The sequence below is a fragment of the Mustela erminea genome, chromosome 13, assembly GCF_009829155.1.
Source record: "Mustela erminea isolate mMusErm1 chromosome 13, mMusErm1.Pri, whole genome shotgun sequence".
NCBI lineage: Eukaryota > Metazoa > Chordata > Mammalia > Carnivora > Mustelidae > Mustela > Mustela erminea.
The window spans coordinates 48,860,340-48,877,280 of record NC_045626.1 but is presented as its reverse complement, the minus strand read 5'-3'; the positions used below and the strand labels follow the sequence as shown (position 1 = coordinate 48,877,280).

At 41.7% G+C, this 16,941-nt stretch overlaps 1 protein-coding gene across 8 annotated transcripts in view; it reads right to left on the bottom strand.

Moving 5' to 3' along the window:
• The window catches only part of ESCO1 (establishment of sister chromatid cohesion N-acetyltransferase 1), an 85,074-nt gene extending 75,729 nt beyond the window's left edge, over nucleotides 1–9,345 (bottom strand). For 4 of the 8 annotated variants that reach the window (XM_032309416.1, XM_032309419.1, XM_032309421.1 and 1 more), the window contains exon 1: nucleotides 9,006–9,341. The gene's annotated coding sequence lies outside the window, so the exon portion shown is untranslated. The other 4 variants (XR_004277896.1, XM_032309423.1, XM_032309422.1 and 1 more) reach the window with 4 other exon arrangements.
• Between the last annotated feature and the right edge of the window lie 7,596 nt (nucleotides 9,346–16,941).

Sequence of the window (16,941 nt, the reverse complement as noted above, 5' to 3'; positions counted from 1 at the left end):
AATTCAAGTACAAAAAAATTAAGTAAGTATACTACCCAGAGAGAAATTTTTATTGGGCTACTAAACACCTGAAACTTTAAAATCTGAACTCCTAATCTTGCCTCCTAAACCTAAAGCTTTCAAAAGATTTTCTTCATCTCAGTAAATGTTAAGTTCATACTTAAGTATCTAGAATAAAACTTTGGAATCATCCCCAATTCTTCAACTTACACAAATCAACTCATCATCAACAAATCCTGTCTACCTTCAAAACACATCCAAGATCTGACCACCTAGAATCTCCACCCTTACCACCCAGGTCCAAGTCACCATTACCCTTCACGTGGATTTTTGCCAACAGCTTTAAATTCCTAACTCTGCCTTCAGCCTTGTTCCTTCCTCCCTACCTTCTCCTCACTTCAGCTTCTCCACACAACAGCCATCGCAATCTTTCAGAACTTAAATCAGGCTCTGTTATTTCTCTGCTCAAAATCCTTCAGTGACTTCTCATCTCAATCAAAGTAAAAGTAAAGGCTCAATGTTAACTATTACTTCCTAGTTCTGTCCCTACTCCCTCTGCTCCAGTTAGGTTTGTTCCCTTGCTATTATTTCTTGGATGCATTAAGCATATTCCCACCTGAGGCTAAAGAGTGTTCCAGACAAAGGGAACAGCTCTGCTTTCAAAGAAGTGATATATTTTTTGTTGTTGTTTCAGAATACAGTAAAAAGACAAAAATAATACAAAAATTTGTTTTGACACCAAAAGTAGTGCACACACATATGCATGTGCACCACACACATTTCATATACAAGAATATGAAAAGCCTAAATTAAAGGCAAACTGTCATTTTTAAAAGAACATGAGTGGTCAAATGGTCTACCACCACCAAGTAAAACTGATAAAAAGAAATACACAGATGACTGAATTTTAAAAATTCTATTAATAGAGGGCATCAACCAGTCAAATAAAAATACTCTATCACATTAATGTAACCCCATCACCAGAAAAATACTTCAGAAAATAAAACAACCTTAGGACTATTTTACCAAATCTTTTCTTGGTATTTCAAAACATTACTGGAAACTTTTTAGCCATCTCAAAGTGCAGTTAACTCCACCAAAAGATTTAATGTAGAATCCAACCCAGTACACCTTTCAATTTCACCCTCAATTCTAAAAATCAAATATTCTTCAGAGAATAAAAAATGACCCCTGAGAGGAAAAATCACCCCTATTTCATCATTTGGCTTACTTGTTTTAATTTCTCTAGCAGTAGTGTCTGCTAGGTGAGCCAAAGGCTGGAGCTGCACTATTCCCAGCAACCTCTGGAGTACTGCACAATGTTAAAAGTTTCTGTAAGGCCTACTAGTGTTTGGGGATTCCTGTTCTTTTCTTCCACAAAATCTTGCTCTGTAAATGGAGTCTTCTCTTTCTTATTTCTCTGCGTATCCTGCCAATTCATCCACCCACGATATAAGGTAATCCAAGTATTTCTCACATTCTAAAACACCCCCAAAATACTTGAGATTAAAAAACAAAGTTTAAAGTAATTACTGCTTGGGGCGCCTGGGTGGCTCAGTGGGTTAAAGCCTCTGCCTTCGGCTCAGGTCATGATCCCAGTGTCCTGGGATCCAGCCCCTCATCTGGCTCTCTACTCAGAGGGGAGCCTGCTTCCTCCTCTCTCTCTGCCTGCCTCTCTGCCTGCCTCTACTTGTGATCTCTGCCTGTCAAATAAACAAATAAAATTTTTTTTTTTAAAAAGTAATTACTGCTAACCAAAAACATGTAAAATGTCACAACTAAAGCAACAATGGACCATTAACAGTGAATGCCACAGAAAACACTCACAACAACACAAGGTACTCTCCCTAACAAATTTTTCCAAACATTCAAAACTTTAATCTCTCTATTACACAAATGGTTCCAAAACATGCGGATAACATGTTCATCAACTCATTTTAAGAGGCATATATGGTTGGGGATCAAAAATTTAGTAATAACAGCAACAACAACAACCAAAAATGGACTATTAGCCCCAATCAACAATTTTAGCAACAAGACATGCACTATCATCAAGTAATACTTATCCTAAAAAGAAAAAACAGAAATACCACCATAAAAATTATCTTCAGAATTAGTCATCCTGATAGAAAAATAAATGGTAAAACTAATGTAATATTCTCAATAGACTGGTAACAGTGATTTGGTAAAATTCAACATTAGTTAAAATTCAAAAAAGCTAGACCTGGCCGCACCTGGCTGGCTCAGTTGGTAGGGCATGTGACTTGATCTTGGGTTCTTAAGTCTGAGCCCCATGTTGGGATTAGAGTTTACTTTAAAAAAGGGGGAGCCAGGGTGCCTGGGTGGCTCAGTGGGTTTAGCCTCAGCCTTAAGCTCAGGTCATGATCTCAGGGTACTGGGATCCAGGCCCGCATCATGGGGCTCTCTGCTCAAGCAGGGAGCCTGCTTCCCCCTCTACCTGCCTCTCTGCCAACTTGTGATCTCTCTCTGTCAAATAAATAAATAAAATATTTTTTAAAAAGCGGGGGGGCTGGCTGCTGGCTGGCTCAATCAGTAGAGCATGCAGCTCTTGATCTCGGGTCATGAGTTCAAGCCTTATGCTAGGCACAGAGCTTACCAAAAAGAAAAAAAAAAGCCAGACATGGACAACTTTAATTTTTAAAATTCTCTTCCTCTACCAACCTCTTATAAATTAGCATTCCCCAAGGTCTTGTCCTCTCATTATAAAAAAGGCACTTACTAGATAACTTCTTCTATACACATACTTCTAATTACTACGTGTAAGCTGTTAAGATACAAATTCATATCCTCAACAAAATCTCCATCCCCAGTGCTACTCAGATACCCAACAGCCTACTGGACATTTCTGTCCTGATTTCTTAAAGGCACCTTAAACTCAACAGTCATTCTACTATGTTCATCCTCCACAATTTATTACACCACCATCCACCCACATGAGGAAAACAAAGCCAAGGCAGAAAAAAAGGGGCAATCCATGTAACAGACAGCAATGATGAAAAAGCAACATTTATATTACAAAAATACTCAGAACGGCCCAAATGCTCAAAAAAGGAAAAATAAAATACCAACACAGAATTCTGATAATCTGGTAGACTCAGTCGGTTCAGTGTCTGTCTACAGCGCAGGTCGTGATCATCTCGGGTGCTGAGATTGAGCCCAAGTCAGAATCCCAGCTCAACGTGAAGTCTTCTCCATCTCCTTTTGCTCCTCTCCCTCACCCTGCTCATGCTCTCTCTCAAATAAAATTTTTTAAAAACAAAAAAAGCATTTTGATAATCATTAGAAATAAAAAGTATATAAACTGCATAAATGTAATTTTCCAAGAAAGAGACAAATGAGTCATATACAACTATGCTAACACAGAGAAAATACACTAAAAGCATATACGTTAAAACATCAACAATGGTAAAGATGGAAATGAAAGAGTACATAAAGAATGAATGCTTTTACATTTTACTTGTATGTTTATACAACACTTGCATCTTTCACATCAAAAATAAACATACTGATCAGCTATGAAATAAAAAACAGGGGCACCTGGGTGGCTCAGTCATTAAGTGTCTGCCTTCAGCTCGGGTCATGATCATAGGACCCTGGGATAAGCCCAACGTCGGGCTCCCTGCTCTGCTAGGGGTCTTCTTCTCCCTCTCCTACTCCCCCTGCTTGTGTTCCCTTTCTCTGTTAAATGAATAAATAAAATCTTAAATATATATGTACTATTATATCTATGTAAAATATATTGGGGAAGCTCAAAAGTGAATCTGAATACATCTACACAATAACTTGTACACAAATGTTCACAGCAGCATTATTCGTAATAGTCAAAAAGTGGACACAATCTAAACGTCCATCAACTGATAAATGGATAAAGAAAACGTGGTATACACATGTAATCAACTATTACTTAGCCATAGACAAAAATAAAGTATTCATACAAGCTACATGGATTAACCTTAAAAACATTATGCTAAGTAAAAGAAGCTAGTCACAAAAGGCCACACATTATATGATCCAATTAATATAAAATGTCCAGAAAAGACAAATCTATAATAACAGATAAACTGGTGGTAGTAAGGGGCTAGGAAGAAAATGAAATGGAGAGTAATATACTAGTATACGCATGGGGCTTCTTCTAATTTTATTCTAAAATTAGACAATGAAGAGGCACCTGGGTGGCTCAGCCAGTTAAGCATCTGCCCAGGCTCCCTGCTCAGCAGGGAGTCTACTTCTCCCTCTCCCCACCCCCCAGTTCTGTTCATGCTCATTCTCATGCCCTCTCTCTCTCAAATAAATAAATAAATCTTTGAAGTTAGACATTGGCAATGGTTGCATAATTCTATTAATATACTAAAAACTCCTGAACTCTTTTAAGGTAGGTTATAGCGCCATAAAGCAGTTACCAAAAAACGAATGTGAAACAAAGATTTTGGGCGCCTGGATGGCTCAGATGGTTAAATGTCTGTCTTCAGCTCAGGTCATGATCCCAAGATCTTGGAACAGAGTGCCGCCTCTGATTCCCTGCTTAGCAGGGAGTCTGCTTCTCCCTTTCTCCCTGCTTCTTCCCCTGCTTGCACTTGCTCTCTCTCAAATGAATAAATAAAATCTTAAAAAAAAAAAAAATGCCTGCTGTTCCCTCTGCTTGTGCGTGCATGCACACTCTCCCTCTCTCTGACAAATAAATAAATCTTTAAAGTAAATAAATAATAAATTTCAAATTTGTTGACAAGATTATCTTAAAATTTCCTGGGGGCGCCTGGGTGGCTGAGTTGGTTAAGCCTCTGACTTCAGCTCAGGTCATGATTCTCAGGGTCCTGGGATGGAGCCCTGCATTGGACTCTCTGCTCAGTGGGGAGCCTGCTTCACCCTCTCTCTCTGCTTGCTTCTCTGCCTACTTGTGATATCTCTCTCTGTCAAATAAATAAAATCTTTTAAAAATAAATATTTCCTAGAATTTGTTTTATTCAGTAACTGAATTTTCTGTGAAGTATTCTAAGACAATGTATTTTTTAAAATTTAAAAAAAAAAAATTTTTTTTTAAAGATTTTATTTATTTGCCACAAACAGTGATCAAAGTAGGCAGAGAGGCAGAGAGAGGGGGGAGCAGGCTGCCTGCCAAGCAGAGAGCCCAATGTGGGCCTTGATCCCAGGACCGTGAGATAATGAACTGAACTGAGGACAGAGGCTTAACCCACTGAGCCACACAGGTGTCCTAAGACAATGTATTTTAAATATACACAGTGACTGATGCCAAGGCTAGGCATATTCCCCATCCTCAAAAACCTCACGGAAGTTATTTAAGTAGTATATATCCTCTAAAATGAAACTATATTATGACTCCTGACCTCAAAATGGTGATTTTCAAGCCCCGCTTTGGGACCTAAAGCTTACTTAAATAAAAATAAATAAACAAAAATATTAAAAAGTGAAAAAATAAATGAATAGATAGATAGCACCCGGCTGGCTAAGTGAAGAGAGCATGCAACTCTTCATCTCCAGGTGGTTAACTTCAAGCCCCATGTTGGGACCTGGAGCTTACTTAAGAAACATGAAACGGGGCGCCCAGGTGGCTCAGTCTTTAAGCATCTGCCTCCGGCTCAGATCTTGATCCCAGGATCCTGAGATGGGGCCCCGCATCACATCTGGCTCCCTGCTCAGCAGGAAGCCTGCTTCTCCCTCTCCCACTCCCCCTGCCTGTGTTTGGCTCAGGTCAGGTAGAACCCCTTTGTCAGGTTCCCCTGCTTGGGGGGGGGGTTCTGCTTCTCCCTCTCCTTCTGACCCTCCCTCTCCCTCTGACCCTCCCTCTGCTTGTGCTCGCTCTCAAATAAACAAATAAAATCTTAAAAAAAAAAGAATCCTTAGAAGACCTCCTGGCACATCACATGCGCCGCACCTGTTAAGTATACTAAAAATTACCACTTAACTACTTGATAACTTCAATTCCATACTATCATTATCCCTTTCAGCTTCAATAACCACATTAATTCTAAACTACTTAATTATTTACATTAAAGCAATAGTTCTCAAGGTATATAGGGACTATCAGGATTCCATAAATACTTTCAGGGGGTTCATTAGATCAAAATCATTCTTGAAAAAAAGATCAAAGGGCAATGGTTCAACACAACACTGCACAAAAAAAAAAAGAGGCAATTTCAGATTCCACATTGCAACTAACCTTTAAGAACTTACCACTCGAGTTTTGTTGTAGAATCAAAGAAGAATATCACAATTATCTGAGCAGATCATTAAAGTACTCCTCTCAACATACTGGTGTAAAGCTGAATTTTCTTTATACACTTCAACCAGAACAACACATGATTGAATGCAAAAACTAACAGGAAAACCAGCTGTCTTCTTATTAGGCCAAATATTAAAGAGATTTACAAAAATGTAAAACAGTTGCCATTCTTTCAGTATTTTTTTTTTTTTTTTGGTTTTGGAAAAAAGTTTTTTTCCCCATAAAAAATGTTATTTATGTAACCTGTAATTAGTTTCTTAGCTATTTTTAAATGAATTAATATATTTAACTTAGAATATAATGATTACCAATAAGATATAAACCATATAACCAAAAGCTACTTGGAGTCCTACATCATTTTCTTTTTTGAGTCCTACATCATTTTTAAGAGTGTAAAGGAATCCTAACCAAAAAGTCTGAGAACTGCTTCTTTAGAGTAATACTTAATACCCCACTTTAATTTACATTGAGTTTTCATCTCTGTGAATCTCACACAAGCAGCCATGGATGTTTAAAGTAAGCAGAAGAAAGCAAAGATATAAATCTTGCTTCCTTCCGATGTACTATAATGCAATTAAGCATAAGATATAGCCCTTCCAAAAAGGAAAAAAGGATGGTCGAGTTAACAGAATTATCCATCTGTCAGAAGTAACTACAGTAGTATGATACAGCTGTAATACAGAACTTATGCAGAAATAGAGCCAAAGAACTTTCCCTGTGCCAAAAGATGCACAGAAAAATCTGGGCTGCTGAAGGGGTAACATAGTCCTTGAGTGAATTACCTACCCTAACAGTTTTACTGGAGTTGATTTCAAACTACCACCTAGACTTCCAGTCACCTTCAATTAAGGTTAATCATAGAACTCCACATGGAACATAATCTGCTCCAAAAAGTCTCGAAAAATATTTAACTACTAAAAAAAAGTTACTGTACAATGCTAGTTACCTTCATTATTACAATAAATACAATCAGACTGTGCTGTAACAAATTACCACGCTATAAAAGGTCATCCAGCAATGGGGAGTAATATCATTCATTAATTAGGGCCCTTTTCCCTTCCTTTTCGGAGCATAATTTATTGATTTAAATGCCTCACACAAAACCTTGTAGGAGTTTGATGTTAAAAAAAAAAATTACTGTTCACTACAGAATTGTAATACTAACCACTGTGAAATGAGAGCAAACTTTCCTGAGCCAGGATGATTAAGGTGGACAGAAGCTCATAAGCCAGGCAAGTTTTGTTCTAGAGAGGGTACTTCCAAAGTCACGTTATCTACTCTAAGGGGCATATATAACTGCATTCTGCTTAAAAGGAGTAAGTGTCTGATAAGAGTTTTCTCATTTCCTCACATACTCTAGGCCTGAATTTGTAGTTTCCAAATTAAATGCCTTTTAAGCACTTTTCATCCTACTCTCATATCTAATTCCATAATGAGAATTTTAAGTTCTTCAAATTAAAAATAATTCCACTGAAAAGGAGAAACCAAGGACCCAATAAAAAGAGACACTGAATATACCAGAGTTCACTGCAAGCAGGTTCCAAACTGAAATCCGTGTTACTCAGCCTTTTAAAATTAAAGGGCGAAAAACAACCCCCCCATATTACTATTCCACCAAGTATCACTCTTTCATTGGCTTTTGTTAAGGTTAATTATTTACTGAGACTTCATGTGATAATGCTCGTTAATACTGTGCGCTGCAATTACTGCTCAAAGAATCCCATTTCAACTCTTCAAGGTTCGCAGTACTTCTCAAAGCACAAAGACTTAACTCCTTCCTCCTCTCCGTTGCGCTCCCCGCCCCCCACCTCGGAAAATATAGTACCTGCAGCAGGGTTTCCTGATCTCAACATTGGGGGGGGGGGGGTGAGGGCTGGGGGATGGGAAGAGGGTGGGAGAGTTCCCTAATTTTTGGACTCGCTATCCCATTCTGCCTCAATAAAACAAAACCCCTGTTGTAAATAATGTTATGAACAGTGACACAGAGGATCCAATTCCCTTCCGTTCGCATCTATCCCTATAAACTTCACTATGGCCCTCAATGCACCCGTTTCTACTCCAGAGCAGCCCTACCTGGCCCCGACTTACAGATCCAAGCTGAATTATTCCATGACCTTGGACCCAGGCCACTGCTCCCCTCCAAGATCCTCACATCACATCCTGCAGACTGCGGAGACCTCACGGTTCAGGCCGGGTCAGCGGCCGGGGCGACGGCAGGGAAGCAAGCCGCACAAACCGCAGAAGCGCGCTGGCTGGTGGGGCTGACTCGGGGAAAACGCGTGGAAGGAAAGACGCCGGGGGCGGGGACAAGGCCGGGGGCTACCTGCGGACCAACGCCGACACCGCCCCAGTAGTCGCAATGCTACACCTCACCTCCGGGTTCTGGATGCCCTCTCAGCCGCCTGGAGACCCCTGGCGTGACCCGCGGTCCTCGGTCATGGCCCCTTATTACCTCCGCCTACCCCAGCCAGCAATGGCAGGTGATGAGGCGCCTGGGCACCCGAAACGCGCAGGCTGACTGCCTACCTCAAGCGACAGTGTCTTCGAGCCGCCCACTCCCTCTCAAGGGCTCCCGGAGCCCGGACCCCGGGAGTAGGAAGAGGCGTACGATGCAAAACGACACAGAAGGTGGGACAGGAAGCGCGGGGGGGGGGGTCCTCCAGCTCTCCGGAGAGGCTGGCAGAAGGGAGGTGAGGACGCAGGAGGCGCGACAGCACGCGGCGGGGACGTCGGAAAGCTAGCCTACCTTCCTCACTCCTGGCAGACGGTCCAACACGAGCCAGCGAATCGCCTCACATCCGGGTATCAGGAGAGAGCCGCTTCTGCCGCGACTGCCGCCGCTCTCCCGGCGCAGATACGCCAAACTTCCGGCGACGACGGCGACGCCTCGCCCGTCAGATGGGAGTTACCTGTGACCGTCTTGGTCGCGCTTGCGCAACGCTCCTCTTCAGCCGTCACAGGCTCAGCTGACTTGCCCAGAGGAGGAAGATGGCCGCCACGTTCACTGCGTGTCACGCAGTTTTTCACCCCGGCCGGGACGGCTGGCGTCGGGGAAAAGCAAGCCAGCGTACACCCTCAGCGCAGGCGCGGTGGGAGGCCTCGCGTGCGCGCACCGCGGGTGGGCACCTCGCGGGGAAGCGGCGGCGCCCCCAGGCGGCGACCGCTGGCCCTTCCCCGGGATGTCTCTTAATAAAGCCACCAACTCCCCCAGCTGCGGTATTGTCTTGGAAATCCTTCGCCGCTGGTCCCTCTGTGGGTTGCGGGTAGCGCTCTCTGCGACCTCGATTTCAAATACGTTTAATCTTTGACATGGGCCAGTGTAAAGAAAACGGTAGGCAATTGGCCCTTCTCTTTTCTTCCCCTGCCCTGCACTCCAGAGCTTCCAGAAAAATCCAGGGCTTCACCTTATCCTTACACTTGCACCTTGTGTGCGGGCGCACGGGAGTCGACAAGAATTTGTAGGTATTCTATTAGATTTAGTCGGGGCGGGTGTTCACACAAAGCTTTGGTTTTTCGAAGCCTGTAAAGATAAAGCGCAGGTTTCAATCACTAGTATTCGTGGTTGTCACACTCTTGAACACGCTTACTGTGCTATTCTTATTTGCAGAACTGTGCGACTGGGTAAAACCGGTACCCATGCTTTTGAGAATCTGAAGAGAGATGATCATACGTGGGTTCTCCCCTTACTGACCTGTTTTTATGAAACTAAGTACAATCAAAATGTGCTCTAAGTCTATCAAGCCTGATGTCAAACCTGATTTTCTGACCATACATCTTCCACAAAACTTGATTGAGCCGCTTGTCAGTTTTGTCTGGAAAGAGTTTGTGGTTTAAAAACCAAAGCCAGGGGGCGCCTGGGTGGCTCAGTGGGTTAAGGTCTCTGCCTTCGGCTCAGGTCAGGGTCCTGGGATCTAGCCCCGCATCGGGCTCCCTGCTCAGCGGGGAGCCTGCCTCCCCCTCTCTCTCTGCCTGCCTCTCTGCCTACTTGTGATCTCTGTCTTGTGAAATGAATAAATAAAATCTTAAAAAAAAAAAAAAAAACCCACAAAGCCAGAGTTCTTGATGGGTGAAGCCATTGCCCATATCGCCATACACTGTTAGTTGGCAAAAACCTGCCTATGCCCCATCCCTATTCCCTGTTTCTAATATATATACTTTATTTTTTAAAAGATTTTATTTATTTATTTGACAGGCAGAGATCGCAAGTAGGCAGAGAGGCAGGCAGAGGGAGAAGAGGAAGCAAGTTCCCCACGGAGCAGAGAGCCCGGTGTGGGGCTCGATCCCAGGAGCCTGGGATCATGACCTGAGCCAAAGTCAGAGGCTTTAACCCACTGAGCCACCCAGGCGCCCCTCTGGTATATATATACTTTAACAGCATATGCCAAATGACTTTAATGGGAGTGGGGGTGTGGGGAGACAAGTCAGGAGTAGACTGCCAACCTGATTAAAGTGGTTTATGTACCAGACTATTTCACCCATATTTGCCTCACCTTTAGATTGTCAGACAACTGGTGGTATTTCCTTTCCTGTGTAAACGGCTTTATTTTTAGTGACTCAAGTCCTGTGCACACGCCTGCACACACATACACACACACCCCATATTTACAAGTTTCCATTCCCACAAAATAGGCCTCCGCTTTTTTTTTTTTTTTTTTTTTTTAAAGATTTTATTTATTTATTTGACAGAGAGAGATCACAGTAGACAGAGAGGCAGGCAGAGAGAGAGAGAGGGAAGCAGGCTCCCTGCTGAGCAGAGAGCCCGATGCGGGACTCGATCCCAGGACCCTGAGATCATGACCTGAGCCGAAGGCAGCGGCTTAACCCACTGAGCCACCCAGGCGCCCTTTTTTTTTTTTTTTGAAAGATGTTATTTATTTATTTGAGAGTGAGAGCAAGAGAGGACCACTAGAGGGGCAGAGGGAGAGAAGAAAATTCCCTCCTGAGCAGGGAGCCTGATGGGATGCAGGACTCTATCCCAGGACACTGGGATCATGACCTGAGCCAAAGGCAGATACTTAACCAACTGAGTCACCCAGGCACCAAGTAGGCCTCTGCTTCTGAGAAATCTATTCCACTTTACATCTTGAATTGGTCACAGTCAGAAGCATAGGAATCCTTATAAATGCCGTGCCATGAAAAATCACATGTACTTATTTTTTATATGTAAGTAAATCATATTTGATGTATAATTCATATCTGAAACTTACTAGATATTCTTTTCTAAAACCAAATGTAGTTATCTTCTTAAACATGCTGCAGAAGTATAAAATAGTTTGCTTTTATAATACCATATTACAAACATCAAAGTTACTGAAAGACTAGATCTTAACTGTTCTCTTTTTTTATAAAGATTTTATTTATTTACTTGACAGAAAGAGAAACAGTACAAGCAGGGGGAGGAGCAGGCAGAAGGAGAAGCAGGCTCTCCGCTGAGCAGAGGGCCCAGTGTAGACCTGATTGATCTCAGAACTCTGGGATCACAATGGAGCAGAAGGCAGACACCCAATTGACTGGGTCCCCCCAGGTGCCACTAGATCTTAATTGTTCTCACCACAAAAAGGAAATGTTGATTATGTGATGTGATGGAGCTGACAAGCTAAGATGGTAATCATAATTGCAATCTATAAAATATCTAATCAACTCATTGTATACCTTAATGTTACATAATTTTATATGTCCATTATGTCTCAATAAAAATATTTATAAAATAGTTTGCTTTTATGGGAAAAATAAGCTTTCTTGAGTGTTATTCTTTATCGTTTTAAAAGATACCTCACTTCTGATTCATTAATGCCAGAGGTCTCAATTTGTAGTTTGATTAAATCTTAATTATTCTGTAATGTCATTTTTTAAAGATTTACTTATTTATTTTAGAGAGAGAGGAAGGGCAGAGAGAGAGGGAGAAGAAGATAAATAGGGCCTGATGCAGCGCTCTATGCAGGGCTTGATCCCAGGACCCATGAGATCATGATCTAAGCTGAAATCAAGAGTCAGATGTCCAACCAACTGAGCCACCCAGGTGCCCTTGTAATGTCATTTTTTACAAAATTTGTCTTGCTTTCTATCAGTGGTTTTCATTTAGAGCAGCCTATGAACTTTGGAATTTGGTTCATTTGATTTGGTTATTTACTATAAGAAATCCTAATCAACTGAATAAATTATCTTGCTTTACTGAGCTTTCAAAGATTATACAAGCTCACAACAACCTGTTCTCAGCAAAAAGAGAGACCTCCTGAGAAAGTTCTGGGGGATACCGCTAGTTCACATTTTGCCGTGTACACATGATGAAAACAAAACGTGTGGTTGCTTATATAATGTATTTTGGTGTTCAACATTATAGTTCTGTAAATTACGAAGATCTTTTTCTCAATCCTTATGAAGATCTTTTTTCTCAAGCCCCTACTTGTAAATTCTCTTGATAAATTCTAAATTGTGAATGGACTTGTTTAAATTGTTGGTTTTCCTTTTTTTTTTTAATATTTTATTTGACAGAGATCACAGAGAGGCAGAGGAGGAAACAGGCTCCCCACTGAGCAGATAGCCCAATGCGGTACTCGATCCCAAGACCCTGGGATCATGACCTGAGCCGTGGCAGAGGCTTTAATCCACTGAGCCACCCAGGCACCCTGGTTTTCCTTTCTATCTCCAAACTGCAGAATGTCTTTCCTGCCCTTGCATATCATGATGACATCTACTTCTAAAAGCTAATAATGAAAGATTTGCATGGCCCCACATATCACATTTTCATTTCCTTGTTCCTTTTCTTTCTCATGACCAATCTAAATGCCAGAACTTATAAAACTTCTGCTAACTTCCAGACAACAGAGTAGTCTTATATTCAGACTGATCCTTCTGCTAGCACCTAAATAAAGTCTTTTTTCTCTTTTGGTCCACTCTTGTTGACTTTATTTCAAGACTCTCAACAGCATGAGAGAGTTACTATCAGTTAAAATTCTAAAACAAAAACAAACAAAAAAACCCTCCAATCTAGAAAATAAAAACAAAGAAAGAGTATAGCATTCTAGTATAAATCAACTGATACTGGCATTTTAATTTGCCATCTTCTGGGACACTCACTACTAACACCTATAAGTAATAATACTGGCCCCACATGCTTGATAAGGAATAAGTGTTACCCAGATTAAGGAACTGAATTACAAAAGTCCAGAGAGGAGAGGGAACTTGATGAGTTTCAGGATTCAAATATTTCAATATTTGAATTGGAATTCAAATATTCCAATATTATTGAAGGGAAAAGGCATTAAAAGGTAGGCAGAGGGCGCCTGGGTGGCTCAGTGGGTTAAGCCGCTGCCTTCGGCTCAGGTCATGATCTCAGCATCCTGGGATCGAGTCCCGCATCGGGCTCTCTGCTCAGCAGGGAGCCTGCTTCCCTCTCTCTCTCTCTCTCTGCCTGCCTCTCCGTCTACTTGTGATTTCTCTCTGTCAAATAAATAAATAAAATCTTTAAAAAAAAAAAAAAAAAAAGGTAGGCAGAGCTGGGGCACCAGGTGGGTCAGTCGGTTAAGCATCTGATCCTGGGGTCATGGGATTGAATCTGGTGTCAGACTCCCTGCTCAGCAGGAAGTCTTTTTCTCTTTCTCCTTGCCCCCCACTCCCACTTGTGCTATCTCTCGTTCTCTCTCTTGCTATCTCGCAAATAAATAAACAAAATCTTAAAAAAAAAAAAATGGTTGGCAGAGCCAAAGTAGGAAAGGCCTTGAGGCTAGCAGGAAGGAATATCTTGAGTTTGGTACTAGGGATACTGTAGTGAAAAGTACACACAGGGTTTCCTTCCTCATGTAGCATACATTCTAATGAGGGAGGCGATCAGTTATTTCATAATTATTTATTGAGGGCACGTTGTGTGTAACTTACTTTTCTAGATACTGGGAATATAGAAAAGAACAGAACATATACAAATTCCTGCCTTAAGAGGTGCCTGGGTGGCTTAGTCAGTTAAGCATCTGCCTTTGGCTCAGGCCATGATCCAGGGTCCTGGGATCAAGCCTCACACTGGGCTCATTGCTCAGAACACAGTCTGCTGCTTCCTCTCCCTCACCCTCCCTCTCCCTCTGCTGTTCGCCCTGCATGTACACTCTCTCTCTTTGTCAAATAAATAGAATCTTTAAAAAGAAAAAAAAAAAAAAAACCTGCCTTGGGCTCCTGGGTGGCTCAGTTGTTAAGCGTCTGCCTTCGGCTCAGGTCACGATCTCAGGGTCTGGAGCCCAGCATCAGGCTCCCAGCTCGGTAGGAAGCCTGCTTCTCCTTCCCCCACTCCCCCTGTTTGTGTTCCCTCTCTTGCTGTGTCTCTCTCTGTCAAACAAATAAATAAAATCTTAAAAAAAGCAAAACCCCAGGGACGCCTGGGTGGCTCAGTTGGTTAAGCCGCTGCCTTCAGGTCAGGTCATGATCCCAGGGTCCTGGGATCAAGTCCCACATCGGGCTCCTTGCTAGGGAGGGAGCCTGCTTCTCTCGCTGCCTCTGCCTGCCACTCTGTCTGCTTGTGTGTACTCTCTCTCTCTGACAAATAAATTTTAAAAATCTTAAAAAAAAAAAAAAAAAGCAAAACCCTGCCTTCAGACAGTACATTTTTCAAGTCAGTTAATAAATAAGTAAATAACAATTAAATGAAAAGAAGGGAACAAATATAGTAATAAGCAGGGTAGCACTAATCAAACTTTCTGTGATGATACAAATATTCTGTATCTGCATTGTCGCAAAGGGTAGCCAAAGCAACATAGGGCTCTTGAACACTTGAAATATGAGTATTGCAACTGAGGAACTGAGTTTTTAATTTTATTTAATTTTATTTTTTACCCATCCCCCACCAGCTTTAATTTTAATTGATTAATTAATTAATTTTTTGAGAGAGAGTGCACACGCAAAAATACGTGTGGTGGGAGAAGGTGAGAGGGAGAGACAGAATCTTAAGCAGACTCCATGCCCAGTGCAGCGCCAAATGCGGGACTCCATCTCCCAACCCTGAGATCATGACCTGAGCCTAAATCAACAGTTGGATACTCAGCCTACTGAACCACCCAGGTGTCCCCTCAATCTTAATTTCCATGGGTTAATTAATATCATCATGGATTTTTTTTTAACTTTCTCCTAAAACTGATTCTTCTCTTGGTTCTAAGGGAGCTGTTAATAAAACTCCAGGAAAGAGAATTCCCTGCAAAGGTCTGACTGGATCTGTTTACATTCCAAGCCCACTGTGGACAAATAATGGTATGTGATGGTTGACCCAAGGATAGAGTCAGTTTCATTGGGACCACACAGATCATCAGATTATTAGGAACTGTTGGATACGGAGATGGATAGATATTGAAAAGGCAGCACACAAATGAACATTACAGTCTTGCCATTCAAATTGTGGTTCACAGACTAGGAGCATCTTTAACAACTGAAGCATTTTAGAAATACAGCATTTCAGTCCCCACCCCAAATGAATCAGAATTCTCATTCTAAAGTTTCCTTAGGTATGTCCTATGCATCTAAAAGTTTGATGAGCATTGCTTTACACATCCAAAAGTTCTGATAATCGGGGAGAATATCCAGGCTGGAGATACAACTTAAAGCTGTGGTTTTAGAGGAGATCACCTAGGTCAAAGGAGAAAGTATCCATAAGAAGACTACACCTTGGGTAAACCCTGAAGCACTCCGACATATAATGGCTCAGTAAAGGATAAGCCATCTGAGACTTTTAAGTGTTGGCATAAGTGTTGCATCAGGTGAGCTAGGCATCCTGAAAGCCGAGAGAGGCTTGTGTTTCAAAAGGGTAGTGTTCATGTTAAATGCTGCTGAAATGTTGAGTAAAATGAAGATAAGTTTTGTCTTGGAGGTTGTTGATGACCCTTAGAAAAACAGTATCAATGGAGTTTGAAGAGTGAATTAGAGGTGATAAAACAAGTGTACACAACTCACTCAAGAAGTTTTATTTTTTGTTTTGTTTTTAAACTTTTTAAAAAATTTATTTATTTGACAGACAGAGATCACAAATAGGCAGAGAGGCAGGCAGAGAGAGAGCGAAGAGAAGCAGGCTCCCCGCTGAGCAGAGAGCCCAATGCGGGGCTACATTTCAGGATCCTGGGATCATGACCTGAGCCGAAGGCAGAGGCTTTAACCCACTGAGCCACCCAGGCGCCCCTCATTCAAGAAATTTTTAATGCGAAAAGAAATCTAGTCATAGCTGGAGCTGCATCAGAGGAGAATTTTGCTTTAAGATAAATTTGTATTTTTTTAGAAGATTTTATTTATTTATTTATTTGTCAGAGAGAGAGAGGGAGAGAGAGCATTAGCAGGAGAGTGGCAGGCAAAGGTAGAGGAAGAAGCAGATTTCCTAGGTACGCCTAGGTAGCTCATGTGTTAATTTGCCTTTGAAAGGAGCCGTAATACTTCTACCTTCTAACTGGAAGGAAAACTAAAAAGGTCGCTTCTGGTTTTCTAAAAGTAGGAAATATTAGCAGAGAGTGATTTGAAGAAGAGACTGTAGAAGGTTTCAGAGGGAAAGAAGAAAGAAGGTATGAAATAGCTCGTGAGCTTATTAGAGAACCACAACATGATCTCTCAACAGTGTAGGGGACCCTTTTGAAGTTTGTGACCAGAATTTAAAGTAAAAATAGGGACGCCTAGGTAGCTCATGTGTTAAGCATCTGCCTTTAGTTCAGATTTTGATCCTAAGG